This window comes from Protopterus annectens, chromosome 11.part0, assembly GCF_019279795.1.
Source record: "Protopterus annectens isolate FY-2018-M chromosome 11.part0, PAN1.0, whole genome shotgun sequence".
NCBI classification, from domain to species: Eukaryota; Metazoa; Chordata; order Ceratodontiformes; family Protopteridae; genus Protopterus; species Protopterus annectens.
The window spans coordinates 1,345,597,916-1,345,619,996 of NC_056745.1; the positions used below are offsets into that span (position 1 = coordinate 1,345,597,916).

At 36.4% G+C, this 22,081-nt stretch overlaps 1 protein-coding gene across 1 annotated transcript in view; it reads left to right on the plus strand.

Moving 5' to 3' along the window:
- Positions 1 to 22,081, plus strand: part of LOC122815072 — a 630,978-nt gene that overhangs the window by 301,769 nt on the left and 307,128 nt on the right. The gene's annotated exons all lie outside the window — the stretch shown is intronic.

Here is a 22,081-nt window from a genome sequence, read left to right on the forward strand (position 1 = left end):
TTTCTTTTTTCCTTTTCTAAATGTTTCCATGGAAAAACATAATAATGTTCTATCATAATATTCAAATACAATTCTTTCCTATTCTTTTCAACATTATTTATATTTCATTTCCATAAAATAATTTTATTTTGGTACTCTTCTACATCTTCATTCATATAATTTTTCCATCTTTTCCTTAACACTATCTTTTCCTCAAAAAATTGTATTTAACATTCAAAATACATTCTATTAAATGTTTGTTCTCTTTTTTTAAAACCTATTAAAGCTCTGTACAGATTCAATGATGCTGCATGAACAGCTGGGTTAATTAACCTAATCCCCCTTCTTCTTTCTCACATATAGAATCCCTTTTCTAACTGCATTTAACCTAGATCCCCATATAAATGAAAATACAATATACAGAATCTGTTTTTCAAAATTAAAAGGAATCCTATAAATACTTGGTAAATAGGCTAACTTGCCTAAAAGAACAGAATTTATGAAGTATACTTTTTACATGACAATTTATATGATCTCCAAAACATATGTACATCTCTTACTTTCCTGAAGGATTTTCTCCCACTGTTTCTTCTTATGTTCACCTGATCCAACCACGATTCCCACTATGTCTACAACCTCAGAGTTAAACTGTATCTCTTTTATATCCCCCATAAATCCAAAACCTTTACTTTTGTCCTTATTTATACATAAACCACAAATGCTTTACTCAAATCACCTACTCTGACTTTGGTTTCTACCTCTTTATTTATAATATCTATTATTTCTTTTATTACTCATAACAAATCCTGACATCCTTTCCCCTTTCTACCAAAAATTGTATATTCAAGTAATTTATCTACTTTAATCTTTTAGCTATTATTATCATACATATCTTATCTGTGTTATTCAACACTGTTGGTCTCCAATTTCTTCTATCATCTTTTTCTCCTTTTTTACTTATAAATTTTGTAATCCCAGTACATATTTCTTCGTCTGTCATACCTATCCTTAACCATTCATTTAATACCTCCAAAAAATACACCTTTTGCCAATCTTCCACATTGTTATACATGTGATGCTCAGTACCATCAGTTCCCGTAGCTTTTTCCAAATTAAATTCTTTTAATATTCCGTGAACTCTTATATTTCGCTCTAAGCTGTCATTATCTTCCTTCAGTTTAACTGTCCATTTTTGTTTCACTTTTATCTCTTTCTTTACAAAAGTAAGCTCTACATACTTCTTAATCACCTCAAGTACTTACTTTTGTGTATTCATCTTTTCTCCTTCATTATTCTTTAATCCCCTTATTATTCTCTTATTTTCTTTTACTAATTTATTCAAATATGGTGCCACTTTTTTTTTTTTTTTATAAAAAGTATCTTTGTTTATATAACATTTTCTAATCTTCTCCTGATTTATATCATAATTTTCTTAAACTTCTCATGAAAATGCCTCCTCCCTTAATATTTCTCTAAACACTTCTTGACTCAGTCGCCTATATTTTGATCTTCCTGTCCTTCTCTTCCTAGCTTGACATATCAGAAAACACTTTTTATACTTTTCTTTAAAGCTTCACCATCAGTTTGTCCAATTTTCATAGAACATTCTTAGATCTACATGATCTTTCCATAATTTATTAACCTCTTTTCGATCTTCTTTATCAAAATCTCTTTCATTAAGCCTCTTAACACCTTTACCTTTTCTCATGTATCCTTCTTTCTCCTGTACTTCTAGCCATATAGCTACATGATCTGAAAAAATATAATTTTTATTCCTTTCTGCATGACTTTTAAGATAGCAGATACTAAAAAGTAATCAGTTTCTATTTTTACCTCATTTCTTCTGCAAGTCCAATGAGTATGATCCCATATATATAATTTTAGCGTTTATATTATGCTGTCAAAAACTCAAACTGTCGACAGCGTAATAATCCACACAAAAATGTCGAAAACCCTGAACATCGAACACACACACACACACACACACACACACACACACACACACACACACACACACACACACACACAAAAAAAACACCCAAACACAACACAAATTGCTCTCTGCAGGGGGGCAAGCCCCCCCTGCACCCCCCACACCCCCCACTACTTAAATATACCAACTCTGAGATCGCACTACATTGCAGTAAACGGAAATCTCCCCTTACGGAGATTTCCGTTTACACGAGTGATGACTTATGCTTTCGACATTTTGGTGCCTACAATATCAGCTTCGATATTGTTGGCCTTCGACAGGGTGAAGTAGACCCTAATTTTACACTTTTTCATTATTTCATATACATTCCGAACACTGCTTACTTTCTTTTTTATTTTTAGATTACAATTAAAATCCCCTCCTAATATAATATCCATACTACCTCCTACATAATTTAGATTGTTTTAAACAATATCTTTCTTTCCTTCTTGCATATAGTGCAATAATTCCAGAAACATCTGTTTCCCACCTTAAATCACCATAATTCTTAATTATTCTATTGTAAAATCTAGGCTTTTAATATTTTCCTGACATAAACACACCTATTCCTGAGCATGCATCTTTTCCATATTCTATTTATTTCCACCACGTAACACTTCAGTTTGTAACCTTCCTCTTCTGTCAAAGTTGTTGTATCCTCTAATATAATTGTGTGTATCAAGCAAAGCATACCATTCTAATACACCTAGATGACTTTTAATATTCTTTATACTATTAGCATTTAATGCTAAGATCTCAGCCTTCTTTTAACACAAAATTATCTCCTACTTCATCTATCCTTTACCTTTATTTTCTTTCACCACTATGCTTTTAAACTTCCTTTTTCACCCTTTTTCCTATATAATTTTTCATTCCCCTTACTACCTGCTAATTTACATATTCCTCTTCACACGTGTCAAGCATTCCTCCTTCCCCTTCCTTTTTCCCCATTTTTTCCATGCACTATTGTTTTCATTATTTTCTTGTATACTAATCTGTACTACTTATTCCTTTTCTATAATCCTATCTATGTCATGTACAGAATTGTGATATGTTCCTGCTCTATAACTTCTACATATTCTTCACAATCCACCCATATATGTCCAGTTTTTCCACATGTTTTACATTTTATATCACATTTTTTAGCTTCATTCCCTGGTTTACCACAAATAAAATATTTTCATTTGTCACAATCACTAATCAAATGATTATTTTTTCCACAGAAAAAGCATGTTTTTGGCTGCCCTCTATATTTAACAAATCCTCTATTATCATCCATATTTATCACACTTGGGATGTGTACATCATCTTCATTTTCCATTTTCAAAATAACCCCACATTCCCAGTACCCAGCCCATAATCCTTGATCATTATATATAATTTTTGTTACATCCATAACTACTTTAAATATAGTCTTTAAATAGTCTCTTAATTCCTCTTTTTCCCACTTCCATTCTAAATTGTATCAAAATTCTCTCTCTAGTTTCTGTATGAAATGCCTGTACCACATACAAGTTCCAAGGATTACAATTATCTTGAAGTACTGGTAGAGCAAACCAAGGCACAAAATCCACGAAAATATCATAAAGCAGTTTTATTGATGTAAGCGCTTTCACGGCTGAAACTTGGAGCTTCATCAGACATAGTAAAATCAGTGTCAACCATTGCTTTTTAAAGAATTTTACTTCCTGGATAACAACAAATTAACAAGCATCAATTAGATTATTAAAGAAATATAGCACACTTAAAAAATACATATACTAAAACAACAGCGCTTAGGAATATATAACATATAATATAAAATACATCTATGCAGAAACTTGTATACAAAATTATATAAAAATTTTATATAAAATTCATGTGTAAATAAAACCATTCATGCCAATTATATTTATTCTATTTCAACCCATTGTTTTTATTCTTTATTTTTTAAACCTCCTATTCTTCAAAATAGGCTTAATGCAAATTTTATCATTCAACCCTCTGCCTTTATTACCTCTCATTCTGATAATCCGTCTAAGCTCAGTGGATTCAACCTTATTCTCTATGTCACCTCCACGAACATTCTCATGGATTACCTCTAGAGCCATAAATTTAAAATTGTGCGATGGGTCTTGTGATGTGATATGTTTAGCCAAAGCATTGGTACATATAGAATTATTTATACAATAAATATGTTCTCTTATTCTAGCTCGAAAACGACAATCTATTTTACCTATATAAAAACTGTGGCAAACCTGGCATACAGCTAAATAAACTAGGTGACAGGTATTGCAGTCAGCTCTAACTTGAAAGTGAAGAAATGTTCCTGTGTCTGGGTGTAAAAATTCACTTGAACTATCTATAAACCTACACCAATTACATTTCTTACATGGAAAGGTACCATTTTCTTGAGCTAGTTGAGTATATATATATATCTTCTTTAGGAAAACATAACAGTCTTTTCAGATTCTTTTTATTTTTATATGTAAACTTGGGTTTTGCACCCACTATTGACGCCACTTGATTCTGAAAAGACTATTATGTTTTCCTAAAGAAGATATATATACTCAACTACCTCAAGAAAATGGTACTTTTCCATGTAAGAAATGTAATTGGTGTAGGTTTATAGATAGTTCAAGTGAATTTTTACACCCAGACACAGGAAAATTTCTTCAGTTTCAAGTTAGAGCTGACTGCAATACCTGTCACCTATTTTATTTAGCTGTATGCCAGGTTTGCCACAGTTTTTATATAGGTAAAACAGATCGTCATTTTCGAGATAGAATAAGAGAACATATTTATTGTATAAATAATTCTATATGTACCAATGCTTTGGCTAAACATATCACATCACAAGACCCATCGCACAATTTTAAATTTATGGCTCTAGAGGTAATCCATGAGAATGTTCGTGGAGGTGACATAGAGAATAAGGTTGAATCCACTGAGCTTAGACGGATTATCAGAATGAGAGGTAATAAAGGCAGAGGGTTGAATGATAAAATTTGCATTAAGCCTATTTTGAAGAATAGGAGGTTTAAAAAATAAAGAATAAAAACAATGGGTTGAAATAGAATAAATATAATTGGCATGAATGGTTTTATTTACATGAATTTTATATAAAATTTTTATATAATTTTGTATACAAGTTTCTGCATAGATGTATTTTATATATGTTATATATTCCTAAGCGCTGTTGTTTTAGTATATGTATTTTTTAAGTGTGCTATATTTCTTTAATAATCTAATTGATGCTTGTTAATGTGTTGTTATCAGGAAGTAAAATTCTTTAAAAAGCAATGGTTGACACTGATTTTACTATGTCTGATGAAGCGGCAAGTTTAAGCCGTGAAAGCGCTTACATCAATAAAACTGCTTTATGATATTTTCGTGGATTTTGTGCCTTGGTTTGCTCTACCAGTACTTCAAGATAATTGTTCTGTTAGCCACGGTCGTGGCTTTATCTGGGAGTGCATTTATACCTCTGGAGAACGACTGTCTTCATTTCTTTCCAAGGATTACATTTCTTTTTTAATTCATACTGTTCCAAGAAATTCTCCGAAACTGTCCTGTTTCAAACAATATGTCACAGCACGTTTCTTTATTAATGACAATGCAAGCTCTTAACTCTTTGGGTGAAATACCCAATGGTGCAATCACAGTGTGCTACACCATACCTTTTGAGTCCTTTTTCTTCCGTACTGCTTTACCTTATTATGAATTTCTTCTTCGCCTCCTTCACATATTCAACTTTTCTGTCTCCTTCTTTCACTGTCTACACGTAGGATTTCTTTCTTACTGCACCCTTAGCAACCTCCTGTTCTTGTGTTTTTTTCCATGATTTTACCCCATGAAGCTACTACTTCATTTTCCACTTCATTGTGGTAAATCATCTCCTTCAAATAAACATCCCACAACCCCCCCAACTGGTGGTTTGTTACAACACAATTTTGCATTATCTCTTCATTGAAGAGGTTTTGCTGAAATATCTCCTAAGTGTCACACCAGTAAGTCATCCTTTCATCTACCATCCATCTCTTGAAAAGGCTTGACTGCCTCTTCTGATCCGACAGCTACATTATTTCACTTTTCATAAGGCAACTTTTCCAATGCAACCTCCTTACTTGTGTCCATCGCCAAACTATTCCTCATGCCTTCTCTAGCTTAATCAACCACTAGCACCTCCATCACTCATTCCATTGCTCTCTACTGCCTCCCTGTTTCCATGAGCCTCCTTCACACAGAACAGAAACAGAAAGTACATCTGCAAAGCATATCTCCATTTGCAAGAGTAGGAGTACTGTATTTAAAATTCAAAACATACATATATACATTATTTGCAATTATATACAACTACTTAACATCTTTTCTTTACATTTTTAAACCTCCCCACTTTTCCACAAACAAAATCATATATTTTCCATAATTTCTGACAGTGACAATTTTCCATTAACTTTTATTTCATTTAGTCTTCCATACCAAATAATACATATTATGCAAATAGAATAATTGTGTAAAATCTTACTGTAACCATTAATGTCCTTCTCTTCTATATGCTGCAGTATTCATGACATAAGATGGTCTGCCTCCGGCTGACTTGCACATCTGGCCAGTATCCAAAAGCCTCCATGCTACTGCAAGGTACGTGCTACGCCGCACCACACAATGCATACGTTGGCCATAAAGCGACAATGGGTATAAAGCGGACATCAGCATGCATCTACCTCAGAACTGTATGCCACCCAGAACCAGCCTGAGACTCTAGCTGAGAAGCATATCAACAGGAAACTAGGCAAGCATTGGGGGAAGCCATGTTGGGGAAACAATACTGCAGCATATAGAAGAGAAGGACATTTATGGTTATGGTAAGATTTTGTACAACTATTCTATGTCCTTCTATTCATATACTGCAGTATTCATAACATAAGGAAGAATGCCAAAGCTCAAACTTGGAACAAGTTGGAAGGAGGATTAGCCGATGGTTTTTCAATAAATCCATGGAGAATTGCTCTTGCTAACTCAGCTCTGGACTTAGAGATGGTGTCAAGCTTGTAGTGTTTTGTGAAAGTGTGGACAGAGGACCATGGAGCCAATGTCCAAACCTTTAAAGAATGCCCTTGAGGAACAAACTGCTCTAGTGGAATGGGCCTTCACAGGGGAAGCAAGGTTCTTACCATTTGACAAAAGGAAATGGCTTTAGAAATCCAGTTGGAAATAGTTTGCTTGGAAACTGACTTACCCAGAGCTCTTGGGTGGTAAAAGACAAACAGGGGGTCAGATTTGTGAAATAACTTTGATTTTGTCAAGGTAGTATCTGAGCTGCCTGTGCACATCTAAGGTGTGCAATATTCTCTCAGTGGGACACTGAGGTGAAGGAAAAAAGGTAGGAAGGTTAATGGACTGATTTAGGGATAACTCATTAACAACTTTGGGCATGAAGGTAGGGTTAGTGTGCAGGGAAACCCTATCTCTGTGAAACACGGTAAAGGGAGGGTTGGACATCAGGGCCTGTAACTCTGAAACCCTTCTAGCAGAGGTAATGGCCACCAACAAAACAGCCTTCCAGGCACAATGCTGCAGGGAAGAGGAGCTTGCTGGTTAAAAAGGTTCCAGTGTAAGCTTCTCCAGCACAAAACTGAGATCCAAAGGAGGATGTATTGGTTTCCTTGGTGGTCTGATATGAAGGATGTCTTTAAAGAACAGTTTTATCTCTAACCTAGAGCCAAAGGTGGAGTCACAGACAGACAAGCAGAAACGGTTGAAAGGTGAGCCCCCCACCAAAGAATAGGACAACCCGACACTCATCAATTCACTTAGATACGACAAGACCACTGGGACATCAACTGACAGCAGTTGTAGGTCCTTTTTACGACACCAGATGGAAAGCCTTTCCATTCGGAAATGTAAGATTTCTTAGTTGCGGGTTTTCTTGCCTCCTGCAGAACTTTTAGCATGTCCACAGAAAAAAAGGTGTCTGCAAGGGATTAAAACCCGATCACCCACAACGTCCGATTCAGATTTGACAGTTGTGTAAGTACTTGGGTCCCCTTGTCCTGTGTGAATAAATCTATCCTGTGAGGTAAGTTGTGATGACTGCCCCTGGCTAGGTGCAGGAGAAGGGGGAACCAGTGCTGTGTTGGCCAAAAGGGAGTCACCAACAAAATTTCTGTATGATCCTGCTGAATCTTCAGTAGGACCTTTTGTAGGAGGGACAAGGGGGAGGGGGGATGCATACAGAAACATCCCCTTCAATGAGAAAGACAGAGCATCCACCTTCCACACCAGGGGATGTGGGACCCTGGCACAAAATTTTGGAAGCTGTCTGTTCATGGGGGAGGGAAATAGATCTGAGGTGCACCCCCAATGATGGATTAGGTCCAGAAACACATCTCTGTGCAACATCCATTTGTGGGACTGGGTCATGGACCTGCTTAAAGAGTCTGCCACTGTATTCTGGGCTGAGGGGAGATGAATTGCCTGTAGGGAGATTTGGCTTTGTTAGGCTAATTCTCAGGTGAGTAGGGCTAGTTTGCATAGAATGCAAGACTTCATTCCCCCTGCTTGCTGGTGTATCAAAGAGGTGTGGTGTTGTCTGTGAACTACCTCAGTACTCTTGGAACAAGGTTGCTTTTGAAGATTTATAGTGCCAAAACCAGTGCCCTCATCTCCTTTCTGTTGATATGTTCCTTGGTCTGCTTGGGAAACCAAACATCTCTGACCCTCCAGGGCTGGAGAGTTGCACCCCAACCTGTGTCTGAAGCATCTGTGAATAACTCTAGGGAAAGAAGGGGGTTTGCAGTGGTAAGCCAGGATTTTTGTTTACCTGGTGGCTCCACCCTTCTAGTTCCCTTTTTAAGCAAGGCAAGAGTGGAATCTGAAACTACAGTGGATGTAAGTGTTGCATCCACACAGTTCTTAGATACCACTGCAACTTCTTCATATGTAGTCTTGCTAAGGGTATCATGGGGATAGTGGATGCCATGTACCCCAGGAGACGAAGAAAGTCCCTAGCTGTCAAGGATTGGGGAAGGAGAATGCTTTGAAAATAGGAAGTCAGGAACAAAACTTTCTCCATTGGAAGAGAGGCTAGCATTTTGTCTACATCCCACGAAAATGTGATCCTGTGAAGGGATGAGGGAAGACTTCTGGAATTTTATAGTGAACCCTAAAATCTGTAGAAGGGCAATAGTGAAGGAAAGGTTTTCCTGCAGAAGTTCTGGGGACTGAGCCTGAATCAGAAGGTCATCTAAGTAAGGGAAGATTTTAATTCCCTGCGTTTTGCAAAATGCTATAATGGGGCCAAGCACTTTGTGAAACTCCTTAGTGCTGTAGAGAGACGAAAGGGCAAAGCACGAAATTGAAAATGTGAGGAAGCTACAGAAAAACTTAAATCTTCCTGAACGTTGGGTAGATGAGAATGTGAAGATAAGCTTATTTTATATCCAGGGACAACATGAACCCTTGTGGAAAAATAAGAGGGAGAAGGGAGGGTAAAATCAACATACGGAAAGAAGGAACTTTGAGAAAGGTGTTTAAATGCAAAAGGTCCAGGATGAGTCTCCAGGGTCCATCCTTCCTGGGGTAAAACCCTTTCCTTGCTGGGAAGGAGGGACCGCTTCGATAGTTCCCCAAGAGATCAGGAATGTGATGACCTGAGGAAAGAAGCTTAACTGATCTTGGGAGGGGGGGTGATGGAATCCCTCTGAATGAGGGGAATTCTTTCCAAAATCATGAAATACCCTGTTTTGATTACTCAGGACTCTTTGGTCCTTTCCATAATCATTTTCCAAGCAGCAAGAGATAGGCTGAGACGATGAAACAAGGGAATGGATGGCCCTGGTGGCTGGTAGTCACAGACTACCTGGCTTGGGTTTGGACTGAAAGGACTGCTTTGAGGCAGGAATGGAAGAAGTAGACTTAGAAGAGGCTGGATTTCTAGGTCTCTTCTTTGATGACAGAGAAGGTTTTCTAATAAAGGAAGTCTTTAAACTGTGGAACTGAAGATACAAGAATATGTTTAAGATCCTGTAGCTCTTTTTCTTTCTCGTGAAGAGACTTGGAGGTCCGCTGCTGAACTCCCAAACAAGGTTTTTGTTATCCAAGGGTGCATCCAGCAATTTGGTCTTGAAATCTTCTGGCACAGGCTGTAGCCTAAGCCAAGAGTATCTCCACAGAGCAGACACAGATGCAGCTGCCCTAGCCTAGGCATCAGCAGCATCATAACTGCACTTGGAGTGCCTAGTCACTTGTGCAGAAGAATTAAGAAGAGCTGCTAGTTTTGATCTTTTTGGGGAATCTGGGATGTCTGCCAACAATTTCCCTGCATCTGCCAAAAGGGCCAGGGAGTACTTTGCCATGTGTGAGTCTGATAATTTATTGCATGGAAGGCCAAAGAGGCAGAAGAGTAAACCTTCTTTCCCAAATGTTCAATGACCTTACTCTCCTTATCAGAGGGTAACAAGGAAGTGGATGGTAGCAATTTTAAAGCCTTATAAATGGTACCCAGATCAGAAGCAAGAGCCTTGAAAAGGAACTTGGAGTCCTCAGATACCTTATAGAAACTGTCTGGATGTTTGAGGGCAGGAGGCTGAGAGTCGGGACATTTGGAGGCAGCTGAGAAAACATTCAGAAAGGCAGGCATGACTGGAGGGATAGCAGAAGGAGAAGGGGAGTCCATCTGTGAGTCTGTATCACTTCAGCGAAGTGACAGTTCAACGAATGGCATTTCATCAGAAATGCTGTTCATCAAAATCTGCTCTTGTGTTGGGGGGGGGCTATGTCCCCCACACCCCCGCTAATTATACATACCAACTCCAAGATCACACTGCAGTGGGGAAAGGGCAAATTTCCTGATCTTCACTCTACCTCAATCTCAGTATGAACAGTTTGATGAACGGCATGTTCAAGTGAACCAAAAATGCCATTCACTGAAGTGAATTTTCGATGATGTGATATAGACCTCCATCTGCAAGAGGTCATAATACCTCTTTTGAATCTCTAAAACTTGGGAGCAGTCCCACTTAAAAAATTCTTTCATTTTGAGAATGGTCTCTTCAAAGGAGATGTTCCCCCCATGGGAATCTTTGCCATTAGATTCCTCCTCTGGGGAGGCATACCCCAAGGGAGAAGCCAACTGGGTAGACTAGGCTAATGACTCCTCTCCAGAGAATCCTCCTCATCTGGAGAAGTGTCTAAAGTTGTCCTTTTGAAGGATGTGGAAGGAGAAAAGGGTTGCAGAGAAACAGAAGAAGGAGGGGGTTGGCAAAGGGCCATAAAGGCATTAAAGAGGCTTTGAGAAAAAGATTCCCAATCAGGAGGCTGCTGAGGGATAGCAGGAGATGCACTTTAGTTTTTGCCTTCTTCTTTTTAGGGGCTTCTATATGATGAAATGTGGAAGGACTGAACAGCCTACATTTGATGATATCAGAAGGCACATCTTCATGCACCATAATTTGTGCGATGCCACAAGGGCTTTCAGATATAAGAAGCCTGGGTTCCTCTTGTCATCCTGATTGGACCCCTGCCCATCCCTTGTGGATGTGCCAGGACACTCCTTTGGGGCCTCCACTGTGGTACCTGCTGAAGGTACATCCACCACCTCTGGCACATTCAAGGGCACAGCCGAAGGTTGAGGCCGTGATATTTGGCCTTCTTCAGTACAGGCTTATCCGAGTGGCCCGGCCTCACATCCATTTCCTGCAAGGCGCTTAAGATGCTGGTTTTCTAAATATAATTTTAGAGAGGCTAGCTGACTCCTGAGGGTTTTGGGGACAAAGGATTTGCAAATAGGGCACTCGGTGTAGTCCTAGTCTGGGCCTAGACAAAAGAGGCAAAGATCATGGGCATATTTATGTGGAATTTGCCTTCCACACTGACACTTGCCCTTCCTATCTGACATGAACCCAACAAACAAGCAGCAGCAAAAAATTTTTAGAAGAAAAAACCCCAATGGGGACTTAACTGATAACTGGAATGCAATTGTTCTGATGAACGAACCGCTGGAGCAGGCGATCAGTTAGGCAGCAGAAAAGTTCTGAGGTAGGTGTGTGTTGACATTCGCTTTGTATCTGACGTCTCTTTATTTTATGGCCAACATACAAGTTGTGTAGTGTGGCATAGCATGTACCTCACAGTAGCATTAAAGCTTTTGGATACTTGCTGGATGTACATCAACTTTTCATCCCATTTATTCACATCGTTTTGCTTTACATTTTTGTAGTAGCTATATCCTGTCATACCCATATTTACTTTTTTAATCCCTTTAAACTTTTTTTTATATATTTTTTTCTATAATTGATTCACTCTTATCACATTTCATAAACATGTTCTGAAGTTTCCACCTCTCCACAATAAAAACAATTCCTTTCTTTTATCTTTGTATATGCCATATTTGCCTTTACTGGAAGCTTATTTATGGTTATTCTCCACCAAAAAAAATCTGTGCATTCAAAATATTTCCCAAATCTATTCATTCTTGCTTTTAAAGCTTTTATTTTCCTTTCTTCTAAATGCTTCCATAGAAAAATATACTAAAACTTCCTCATTATAGTTTCATACCACTCCTTTCTATTCTTTTCTATATTTACATCAGTTTTCCATAGTAATATTTACTCTTGATATATTCAGTATTCATCATACCTTTATTTCTTTTAAGATGTTCAAGTTTCTCCCAAATATCTGTTTCTTTTCTACTTTATTTACTACCAAATTACCTTGTTTTTCTTTCCTCCAAGCCAATTCTTTACACAAATTTAATGACATTATATGTACAACTGGATTTATTAAACTCAATCCAACTCCTTTTTTGAAATAGAATTACTCTTTTGATTTGGTTTAACCTTGAACCCCATATAAAGGAAAACCATATTGACAGTAATTTTTTCAACTTCAGTTGGCAACGAAAATACAACTGCCAAGTCAACCATTTTTCCCAGTATTGATGAGTTACGTAGGTATGCTTTTTACCTATATGTAAGCTTGAATGTTCTCCAGAACAGACATATATGTCTTATTTTATTTAAAATATTCTTCCATAACAAACTTTACTTCTAGAATCTCTCTCTCTCTCTCTCTCTTCCTTATTAAATTGAATACCTTCTGTTATACCTGAGAATCCTAATCCTTTGCTTTTTTCTTCATTAATACTCAAACCTAACGCCTTTAATTTTTTACTAAGTGTATTAACAGTGAGGGTGGCCACGGTGGTGCAGTGGTTAGCATTGTCGCCTCACAGCAAGAGGTTCTCCAGTTCGATCCTCAGCTGGGGTGCCTTCTGTGTGGAGTCTGCATGTCCTCCGTGTGGTCGCGTGGGTTTCCTCCGGGTGCTCCGGTTTCCTCCCACATCCCAAAGACATGCTGCAGGTGGATTGGACACTCTAAATTGGCCGTAGGTGTGAGAGTGTGTGTCTGTGTGTGTGCCTTCTGTGGAAGGTTGGGCACCGGGCTGGCAACTCGACGCTGTAAAACTCCACTGCCAATCATGAGCGGACAGGTGATCCGCTGTGTTGACCCCTAACCGGGAAAAGCCGAAAGAAGAAGAAGATTAATAGCTAATCTCATATCTTCTTCATTCTTAAAATCTGTATTCCTTCTGTTGTGCAATATCCAGCTTCCTTTAGTGTTAAACTTACTTTGTTTACAATTGCATTCATTATTAAAGCAAACAGTATACTGCTTGCTGGACATCCTTGTTTTATCCCAATTTGTATTTCTATAGTCTCACTTAACCAACCATTTGCAACTAATTTTACTTTATTTTGTTATACACTGATATCAAAACATTATTTTTTTTCTTAAGTCATATTTTCCTAAGATTTCCCATAGTACCACATGTTGTATGTTATCAAATGCTTTACTAACATCTCCTATGAAAACTTTAGCCACCACTTTTTTATTGTCAAATCTTCTGCTACTTCTCGTATATTCATTAGAAGTTCTTGACCTCCCCTCCCTTTTATGCTGAAAACTATTTCATTCAATAATTTATTTACTTTCTCTTCTGTTCTATTTTGTATCATCTTCATAAATATCTAATAATCAAGATTAATACTATAGGCGTCCAAAGTTTTGTCTCCCTTCTTCCATATAAACTTCACTGCTGCCATACATACTCTTTCACCCTGTATGCCTTTTTCTAACCATTCATTAAACACGTCCAGTAGATATTTTCTTTGCCACTGACTCATATTTTTATACATCAGATATTCAATTCTCTCCATTCCTGTAGGAGCTTCTAAGTTTGCTCTTCTTAAAATTTTCTATCATAGTAATTTTTTCCAATTCCTCATTGTCTTCTTTCAGTAATTTTTTAAGTTCCATTTGTGTTTTCTTTTATCATATCTAACAAAAGGTTTCATAATATAATTTACTACTAAGTTAAAAAGCAAGTACAGGAGGCTCCAGACCATGGCTGTACAACACATAAAAAGGTTTATTAACATATCGGTCAAGTACCAGGTGAGCGCTTTCATGGCCCAAGACACTTTATCAGACAATACAGGAACGCTGCTCTGCAAAATTTATACTCAGTACTTCAATTAATTATGCAAAACATCCTTGTCTTTTAGACAGATTTAAAGTCACATAATAGAGAATAAAAAGCACTATTAAACCACATATCTAAATACTGCCCTACAAAAACATACCTGCAGACCTCATAAAAATTTTTAACAAACACAATCCACCCAAAATGAATTCATATTCATATGACGTATAAAAATAAAAAATATAAAAATAAATGTGCATATAAAATGAACAAATATTCATTTTATATATATATATATATATATATATATATATATATATGCAAATACATACAAACTGTTGCATTTAACATTTTTACCTTTAATGAAGACAAAACACTTCTTCCTCTCTTTCAGTGGTATTTATTACACACGTGTGGGAGCCTCATGGAAAGTATCAGGGAGACTCCCCGAACATAGGAATGCATAAGCTTATATACTGGTGATACTGCTGACAGTACAAAAATATAAACTAGACCAATTAAATTAGTACAAAAGACAATTAACCACTCAATGGTTTACGCATAGGCTTAAAGCAGTTCACATTACTACATCTCTAGGCAGAGAAAGAAAATCTGCTACACTTCCATATAAGGCACATTTCCTGCTTTCAAGCAGGCTCCTGTTTTTCAGTGCTTTCCAGTATTCACAGTTTACTCAGAGTTCACAGTACAAAGTTCATCTCAATGCATACAGATTGTCACATACTCAATTTCCTTAAGCACATACTTTGACCATTCATATTCTACAAAACACACATATGACCTACTAAATACACATCTAACTGACAAATTAATAAACAATACTAAGGATTATAATACAATAACATAACAAACCATATTGAATAGGAACTAAATATTGAATCTTGTCACACACAAGTACCTCCAGATTAATATACTGGAGTTTAATATGGGTCCAAGTAGCATAATTACTTCTGTAAATCCCTGTTCATCAGAATTGGTTTGATACTAATTTTATCATTTAAGCCTTTTCTCATATTGGCCCGTAACCTTACAGTACACTCCAATTCCTTAGTTTCTATTTTAATTTTAACATCTCCCCCTCTATTATTGATATGTATCTTATCTATCACCAAGAATTTAAATGTATGTGCATCTCCAACCTCCCTAACATGTCTTGCTAGGGCATTAGTATCTGCCCCTCTTGCAATATCATATAGGTGTTCCCTCATGCGATCTCTCAGTCTGTGTGGTGATACCCACATAGAAGGAGATGCAAACTGAGCAATGAGCTAAATAGACAATATTCATGCTATAACAGTTGGCTGTCAACTTAAATGTAAAAATTCTCTTTGTATCTGGATGAATAAATTCCCCATCAAAATCTATATATGTACAAAAATTGCATTTTCCACATGGGATTGTACCAGATTTATCATTCTCTGTCTTCTGTAGTCCCCGAGACCATTCGGGGTCCACACAATAATCTCTCCAAAAATTTCTTGTTTTTAAAAGCATACTTCAGATTTTCCCCTATCAATTGTCTAACATGATCATCTGCACAGAGTCTATTCCAGTTCATATGATACACATCTTGCAGTAAACTAACATTACTGGCATACTTTATAGGTATTCTCATTGGTTTCCAAACATTCTCTACCAATGATGGGGTGAAAACCTCAGAGAAATAAGGTCTCCCTTCTTTCTCCCTCATCTCTGTCAGGCCAACAAGGGCTTTATTGATCTCACCCTCATTATATTCTCTCTGTGGGAACCTATCCTTCATATTACTAAGTTCTCCTTTAAATTTGTCATGATTAGCTGTCATTCTCGACATCCTAAGTCCCTGTCCTTTCACCGTATTCTTAAAGATGTGCTGAGGATGCATACTCTGTCTATGGAGGTAGCTATTTCTATATCATTCTTTTCTGTAGCTCTCTCTTTCAAAATCACCTCCATTCTTCTAGATAATTTTAACATCCAAGAAATCCATAGTAATAAAGGAGCTTTTCATTGAGAATCTAAGAAGGCCTGTGCTCTTATTTAAAGCTTAAAAAAAAGGGCACAAAAGACTTTTCATCACCCTCCCAAAGAATAAAAAGATCATCCACAAACCTCCTGTAGTATCTCAAAGATCCTTGCATCTCATTTAATAGATGTTCCTTCTCCCACATGGCCATGACAATGTTGGCGTAGCCATTGGCACACAAAGTGCCCATCATCACGCCATCCATCTGTCTATATAGTAATCCTCAAACGTATAAATATTGGTTTCTAGAATCAACTCCATCAGTAATGAAAGCAAATCAATAAGCTGTGCATTATATGAACCATCATCCTCCAAATATTGTCTGAATAACTCTATGCCTTTCCTATTAGGGATGACCATAAACAGGGGTTGTACATCCATGGTTACCATAAGCCATCTCCCATCTATTGTTGAAGCATTTGTATAGGTATATAAATCCTTTAAAAATTGTTTGGTATTAACTAATATATTAGTATTTTTCCTTAACACAGATTGAAGATGTTCAACAAAAATAAATAGGGTTCCGTGCTCTAACCCCTCCCTAATAAAATAGACCTCATACGGGGTAGCACCAGGTGCTTATGGATCTTGGGAAGTCCTGTATAATGGGTACAACCATTTTTTCCACAATAAAATACTTAATTCTAAATTAATAATATGACATTGCGGACATTCAAATAAAGTATTATGAATCAACATGCTACTTTTATGTACTTGTTGAAAATCAACTTTCTGATAAAATACAGGGTCATTCAACATATTGAACATAAATTCTTTATAGAAAGTATAATTTATCACAATCAGCAGTCCCCCCTTATCTGCTGGTCTCACAGAGGTAGAACAGTCATGGCATAAAAAAATCAAAAGTTGCCCTTTCTTCTTCACTCAAATTCCTAAAACATTTCTTAGAAGTACCTTCATCATACAAACTAAATCTTTCATACATGCCCTTTCAAATGTTTCAATAGCAGCATTATTCACTGGGAATATAACTATTTGGTCTTCTAAACACAGTTCTTTATACATTATTCCCAGCTGTGTCATTAAACTGTACTTTCAACATTAAATTACATGTAAATGTTTTAGGTTCTAGAATATTGTCTGTCACAGTCATTTTACTCGCTGGTATGAAAGACATACCTTTATTCAATGCATTGATTTAATCTTCTGTTAGTACTCGGTGAGAAATATTCCATACTAGCGTCCGTTGAAATGCTGCCACATTTTCTTGATTGTCAGAGGCTGTTCTTCCTCTGTAGAAGCCTTCTGTTTCATCTGACCCCTGTTTTGAAAACAGTCCCGAAAATGTGTGGAATGAATACGGTATGGTGTTAAACTCGTGCTGGTAGAAGCAGCAGATAAACAGCTGCTTTCCCCTTGAAGATGCACATCCTGGTCGCCATGTTTGCTACGAGCTCCTCTTTCTGCTCGTACATTAAGGGTTTCTTCCCTGATTGTATTGTCAGTGTTCGCCAAAGATTCAGATAGGGGCGTGGTTTGTAATTCAACTGCCGCATCAGCAATCCTCACCGCTTCATTGGTTGTAGAGCTGCCAGTAGTTACTGGAAGCTGATTAACGGCTTGTGAGCCAGAAGGATTAGTCTTTTGAGTGTTCATATTATTATTATTACGTTCTCTGGGCCAGGCAAAATCCCGCCCATTAGAAAAATCATGTAGGTCTCTCTCCATCTTCTTCTTATAGCCCATAAGCTGTTTTTCATAGGCAGCAACTATTTCTACAATATAGTCATGTTTTAAATCCACAGTGGACTGCATATATTTGTCATATAAATCCATTTGTAACTTGCATACATTAGATGACAAACTAGCCTCTTCAGGCTTAAAATCAATTAAAAGTTGCATATAACTGCGACTAGTGTCTATATTGATATGTTGCTATTTCCACAGCAAATCTTCATAAACAGTACCATATGTTTGGCATATTTAACACCCGTAAACCACAGGGGATAATATGCAGTTTCAAAACAGACTTCAAAATAAAGTCTGTGTGACTGCAGTCGTTTGAACTTGCGTAGATCATTTTCTATTTTAAATAAATTCACTGCAGTCAAATTTATACTCTCTGTTCTCTTCCTGTTGCACCCCATGTAACACAGGTTCAAGCACCAACAAAGGGTTGTGCTTAACTTCACATAGGCTTTGTAGATTTCTCTGTTTTTAACTCCTTCCATCTCTGGTCTCAGGAACATAATCTAATTCAATCACAGGTGTATTTCCTTCAGCCATGTCTATGCACCACTCACAACAAACAAGTATTCCAACAATCAAAATGCAAATGATGTTAGTAAACAGTTCCTCCAGCAATAAATTCAAGTTAAAAAGCAAGTAGAGGAGGCTCCAGACCATGGCTGTACAAAACATAAAAAGGTTTATTAAAATATCAGTCAAGTACCAGGTGAGCGTTTTCGTGGCCCAAGCCACTTCATCAGACAGTAATTCTCTACTATGCGACTTTAAATCTGTCTAAAGGACAAGGATGTTTTGCATAATTAATTGAAGTACTGAGTATAAATTTTGCAGAGCAGCATTCTTGTATTGTCTGATGAAGTGGCTTGGGCCACGAAAGCGCTCATCTGGTACTTGACTGATATTTTAATAAACCTTTTTATGTGTTGTACAGCCGTGGTCTGGAGCCTTCTCTACTTGCTTTTTAACTTCGATTTATTGCTAGAGGAACTGTTTACTAGCATCATTTGCATTGTGATTTTTGGAATAATGTACTATTACTACTTGCATTATTTGTGTCTTCACTACATTTCCTTCCTCATCCTTTAACCCTTTTATTATTCTCTTACTTTCTTTTACCGTCTTACTTAAGTGAGGTGCTACTTCGTCTTTTTTCCCCTTGTAAAATGTATCTCTGTTTAAACAATCTTCTAATCTTTTCTTGATTCATTTCATATATTACTTTCTCTTTTTCTATAAATCCTTATTTGAATTATATCTCCAAAAGATTGATTACTGATATGTTTATATTTACATCAATCTTGTTTTTTGTCCTTTGTCATTCTAAAACTTCTTTTTTTGTATTTCACTTTTAAAGCTATCCACCAACTTTTTCCAATCTTTATAAAAAATTCTCATATTTATATGATCTATCCATAACTGTAAATTTATTCCTGTTATATATTCATTTAGATCTGTTTCATTTACTCTTTCAATGCCCTTGCCTATTTTTATATATCCTTCTCTGTCTTGAACTTCTACACAAATTGCTACGTGATCTGAAAAACCTGAAATTTTTCTCCCTTTATGTAGTACTTTTAAGCTCTCTGATAGTATGAAATAATCATTTCCTGTTTTTAAACTGCCTCTTTGGTATGTCCACTGCTTATTATTCCATATATACATTTTATCACTTTTTATTATTTCTGAAATAACTTTAACATCTGCTCCTTCTTTTCTCCTATGCCTTAAATCACATTTAAAAATCTTCCATTAATACAATTTGCATATTAGCACTTACATAATCAAGAATTTGCCTAAACATAATTTCCCTTTGTTTTTGTGTAACATACACATATAATGCTACAATTCTATATACTTGATTCTTCCATTTTGTGTCCACTATTAACACTCTACCTAATATTACTAAAGTCCAAAATTTCAATATTTTCATTACTTAGAATTGCTATTCCTGAACATTTTTCCTCCCCCATATTCCATGTTACATTTCCTTCCCATAATTCTTTTACTTGTATTCTCTCTTCTGTCAAAATTCTTGTATCTAATAATATTATGACATCCATATCCAGTGATCAACACAATTCCAGCATCCCTTTTTACATTCTTAAAACTATTCACATTTATATAGGATTATCACTTCACAAAAAAGTGTTTTTCTTCATCATTTTCCTTTCTTGTTTACTCTTGTGCCTACATTTTTTATTACGCTTTCTTTTATTCTCTTCTCAGTAGAATTTCATTTGTTTTTGATCTGCACCCATTTCTCTTCTCCCTCATCACTCGAATTACTTATTTCATCTTCCTTTCTTATATCTTCCTTTATAGTTTCTTTTACTTCCACCATTATATTTTTTTCATTTTCCTTTCTATGTTATGTTCTATTACAACCTCATTTACTATAACCTCGTTTACTATGGCTTCCTTCCTTGTGTATCTTTTTTCTTTTTCATCACAATCCATCCATGAATGTCCTACCTTTTCACATTTAATACATTTTAGTTCACATCTTTTTGCTTTATGATCAACTTTACCACAAATAAAACATTTCCTCTTAAATTGCTAATTAAATGGTTATTTTTGCCACAAAAAAAATGTCTTTGGTTGTCCCTAGTATCTTACCAACCCCCTGTTCCCTTCCACATTAATTTTACTAGCCACGTGTATTATTTTATCATTTTGCATTTTCAGTATAACTCCACATTCCCACCCCAAGTCCATAAACCTCTATTGTCATAAATCCAATGTCCAAAAATTCTCTACACACAGTCTTTTGTCTCTTAAAGAGTCTCTTTCAACCTCTGCAACTAATTGTATGAACATTCTTTTTACTTCTCTATCAAACGTCTGTACAACATAGAAGTTCCAAAGACCATCATTCCTTTTTCTTTCTTTCATATTGCTCTATGAATTGCTCAATATATTGTGCTTCCTCGGGGAAAAAAAAGTCACAAAATGAGTCTTTATTTATACAAATAAATGCTCTTACCTCTCTGGGTTCAGAACCTAGTGGTGAAATGATGCTCTGCCATACTTCATACCCATTAAGTTCTTTTTCTGACTCGACACTTATCTTGACTCAATGTTTTCTTCTTTCTTCCATTTTGTTCTCTTCTCTTTTTCCATCTTCTCTTACAGTTTATGCATATGATTTCTTTTTCTCTGTCCTTATCTCTCAAACTTCCTCTTCTTGAATTCTGTCCATTATTTCACCCCACAAAGCTGCTACTTCACTCTCCGGTTCACTTTCATTTAACTTAAATAAACATCCCACAACCCTTCCATTTGGAGGGTTGTAATAGTGCATCCTTGCTGACTTTCTCCATCTCCCTTGAACAACCTCTCCTATAATAAGCACTCCAAATCTGATACAGGACCAGCAACATTCCACTCCTTCACCTCCTCCATTCCTTCTCCTTTCTTCACTGATACAAATGACCCCTCTGCTTCTTCCACTTCACTTGCCTTTCTTGTAAAGGTTCCACTATCTCCATGTTGGCCTTTTCCTTCTTTAATATAGCCTTCTCCTCACACACACTCACTATACTTCTTCCTATTTATGTGAGCCACCTACGCACCCAGAATGGAAACAGGAAGTTGGATACACCACCAACAATAGCATCCCCATAAGCTACTAATAGGGTTTTTATTGGTATATACATTGCATATTATTTACATATTAATATTATTTACAAATCTCCATACATTATAAACTTCAATTTAAGCATTTCCCCCCACTCATTTATTCGCAAACAAAAATTTTTTCCAAAATCTTTGTCAAAGTCCATTTTCCATTGTATTTAATTTCATTTAGTTTCTTGGTCCATATACTCCATGAAGCATAAATTATTACCTTGTCCATTTTCTTCACATCTTCCTGTTTATGTGCACCATAATAGCCAAATTACATTATGTCCATATTTGTTTGTTCAGA